A 4,037-nucleotide genomic window follows, 5' to 3' on the forward strand; every position below is an offset into this window, starting at 1 on the left:
TGTCGTGTTCTCAAGTCTATCTACACACGTCAACAGGCTCCGGATACATCCGACAAGCCTAACGACGTAGGGGAACAGCGCGACGAGGATAACGACGACGATGATGCAGACCCTTGTCACAAGTACGTCAAGCCAACTGATCACGTGCACACCATCATCGGAGGCAAAGTGTCCATCGAGACCAAACAAGAATGCAAGCTACTCGCCCACGCTTGCTTGAACGTGGCCAACACCGACAACCTCCTCACCGATCCGCGACTCCCTCTGTGGTCTCACCGCGAAATCTCCTTCAGCAGAAAGGACCAATGGGCCGCAATACCTGAGCTAGGGTGTTTTCCCCTAGTCCTCGATCCTTGTATCAACAAGGTTCAGTTCAACAGAGTACTGATCAACGGCGGCAGCTCCATCGACATACTATTCAAGAAAAGTCTACCCGCCCTAAAAATAGCCCAAGTGGACCTCAAGCCAGTACGAGGCAGTTCTGGGTGTTCTCCCCTGGACTAGAGCTCTATACCTCTCGGGAAGATCACGTTACCTGTGCAATTTGGGACTCCAGACCACTTCTGCACCGACTATGTCAACTTTATGGTCGCTGACTTCGACGGCACCTACCATGCTATTCTTGGTCGACCATCGCTCACCAAGTTCATGGCCATACCTCATTACAGGTATCTGGTGCTCAAGATGTCCCACCGAGAAAGGAAGTTCTAACCCTCTGAGGCAATGTGTACGTAAGCTTATACCTGCGAGGACGATAGTTTCAAAATAGCAGAGGCTCACGACCTCTCTATTCGCATGGCCGACACCATGATCGACACCAAGAAGACCTCGGCCGACCACCTGGAGATCCCAGAGCTCGAGGCTCCACGTAAGAACATCAAGTCCAAGGAGCACAAGGTGACCAGCTGGTCGATGGTGATCCCAACAGAATGGCCCTTATCAAGGCCAACCTGGATCCCAAATAGGAAGACGCGCTCGTTAGGTTCTTGAGGAGCAACATGGATGTGTTCGCATGGAAACCTGCTGACATGCCCGGTGTACCTCAGAACTTGATCGAGCACTCCTTGAATGTCAACGGCAAGGCCAAACCTATCAAGCAGAAGCTACGACATTTTGCTTATGACAAAAAGGAGGTGATTAGGGTAGAAGTTACATGGCTTTTGGCAGCCGGATTTATCAAAGAAGTGTATCATCTGAAATGGTTAGCCAACCCGGTTCTTGTACGCAAAAAGAATAATGAATGGAGAATGTGTGTTGATTACACTGATCTCAACAAAGACTACCCTAAGGACCCCTTTGGCTTACCTCGCATAGACGAGGTCATAGATTCCGAGTAGGGTTCTATTGGCCATCAGTAGTAGCCGATGCAGAGAAGCTAGTCCGCCACTGTGAGGGTTGTCAGTTCTTCAGCCAAGAGAATCCACTGTACCAGCACATGAGATCCTAGACAATATCAGCCTCTTGGCCCTTCACATGCTGGGGACTGGATATGATTAGGCCCTTCAAACCGGCTCCTAGGAAATTTACATGCGTCTTCGTGCTGATCGACAAATTTTCTAAGTGGATAGAATACATGCCTCTAGTACAGGCATCCTCAGAAAAGGTTGTCACATTTCCTCGACCAGGTCATCCACCATTTCGGCATACCCTAACAGCATCATCACTGATCTGGGTACTCAGTTCACGGGAACGCTTTTTGGGACTTCTACTGATGAAAGGAGCATAGTAGTAAAATACGTCTCGATGGCACACCCTAGAGCTAATGGACAAGTCGAGCAGGCAAATGGCATGATCTTGGACGCATTGAAGAAGAGGATGTATAGAGAAAATGACAAAGCTCCCGGAAGATGGCTCAAAGAGTTACCAGCCGTGGTCTGGGGCCTCAGAACTCAGCCCAGTCAGTAACACCGGCGTCTCACCATACTTTATGGTCTACGGCACTAAGGCAGTCCTCCTAGTAGATATAGCTTTCAGATTAGCATGGGTAGAGAATTTCGACGAAGGCAAGGTCAATGAAGTACGGGAGCTAGATGTGAATAGTGCAGAAGAGAAGCGGCTTGATTCTTGTGTACGTACGGCCAAATACCTTGCTGTTTTGCATAGGTACTACAACAAGAACATTAAAGAGCAGGTTCTTTGTGGTCGGGGACCTAGGTCCTGAAGTGGAAGATGAACCAAGCTGGTGTCCATAAACTCACAACCCCATGGGAGGGGCCCTTCATGATCAAGGAAGTCACACGACCAACGTCTTACAGGTTAGCTCACCTGGACAGTATGGACGTACCAAACTCGTGGCACATCGACAAGCTTAGACGTTTCTATGCTTAACTACTAAGATATGTACTCCTCTTGTACTTTCGATTTACTTCAATAAAGCTATTATGATTTCTCCGACCACTCTAATGTGTAACTTCGAATTTTATGGTTATTCTAACTTAGCCAGTAAAAGTCGACCACCATTCCTTCTACGGTTTTCGGAGCAGGCCATGTCTCTGGTTCCTCCCAACACGTGCATGGGATCCGCTCTCTACGTTACGGGTGATCGGTAGGTCCTCCTTGGTTTGACTTGTCCACGTCTACGTGTGCACAGGTCACGCACCTCACACTCTGACCACATGGCAAACTAGGGCCGCACAAACTTTTCGGGATGACATGTCGAGCAAAATGGTACAACTAAACAGAATGTTAACATGTTCTCACTTAGTTACACCAACATGAGTTTCAAGCTTAAATACGTTTTATACAAAGCAAACAAGCTTATGATGATATACAGTTACGTTATTACAAGCTTGCCTGAAGAGGCTCAAGTTTACAATAACACAACTATGTCCTCCTTCTACAGCTCTAAGCCTATTTCATTAGCTGGTCAGGGCGTGCGGCACCTACTGCTTCGCTACTTCCAATATCCTACTCGAGTCTCGGGGACTCTTGTGCTGGTTGAGCTGGAGGGGATGGCCCCGCCGATGCCTGGCTAGTTCGAGACCACAGGTTTTGTCGGTTGGCTTGCAACTGAATGGCATTCCCAGCTAACTCGTCGATGGCATACCCTGTACAAGTGCTGTCCTACCTCCACACAGGTTAATGTCACCAATTATCTTTGACGACAGGTCTAGATGGGCCATCCGAAGTTCCTCAGCCATGTCTGGGTCTACCTCCTTCGGGTATCTAGCCTCTAGGCGCTTGAGATCGATCAGGGGGTAGTGGGCATGCACCATGCTTAGCACATGTGCACCCGTGTACTCACCCACCTCCTTCATGAACTCTTGGAACCATCCCCATGCCTTTCTGCATCTCTCGACCTAGTCCGAGCTGGGGCAGTCCTTGGCTCTTCCTCTAGTGAGCGCCGGGTCAATAAGGTCGAGGACGGGCAAAATGCCAGTTGCCACTTCCTAGCACCAGGTTCTTCCATGTGTCCCTGATCCTCGGTGGTCTCTAGGCATCGTGCCTTCCAGCCAGTCATGATCTTTCATCACAGGCTTCTAGATGTTTCTTGGCATTGACTTTTAAAACTGCAAACCGTACAAGACATCAAAATGTCACTGGCACAACCAGATAAGGCAGGGCAACAGAATGAGAAAGGTGGTCTGGAATACTTACTTTTTAGTTCCTCCTTCATCTTGGTTGTGTGGTCCTGAAGTTGAGACTGGTTGCGCGCCAGTTTCTCGTTGTCCTCCTCTAGGCGACCACACTCGGCGGTCACACGGCTATTCTCCTCTTAGAGGCGGGTTGCTTCGGCTTCTAAGCCTGCACTACAGCTGTCACTACCAACAATGCAACAACACGTGTCATGCACTTGCTGTGATAAAATGAAAACTTGTTTTTTCCTGCTCTTTGTTGCTGAGCTGGCCGACCAGGTTCTAGTTCTGTGCCTCCTGCTCCTGTCCTCTCCTGGTCGGTGGCTTCAAGTTGGCGGTGCAAGCGTTCCACCTCGACCACCAGTTCTTTATTGTTGGTTGTGATTCCCTCAATCTGGTTGAAGCACCTCTTTCGGTACTTTGCGGTCATCATCAAGTTTGTATATAAACAAGCTAAGTCAG

The sequence above is a fragment of the Miscanthus floridulus genome, chromosome 13 (genome assembly GCF_019320115.1).
Source record: "Miscanthus floridulus cultivar M001 chromosome 13, ASM1932011v1, whole genome shotgun sequence".
Classification (NCBI taxonomy): Eukaryota; Viridiplantae; Streptophyta; class Magnoliopsida; order Poales; family Poaceae; genus Miscanthus; species Miscanthus floridulus.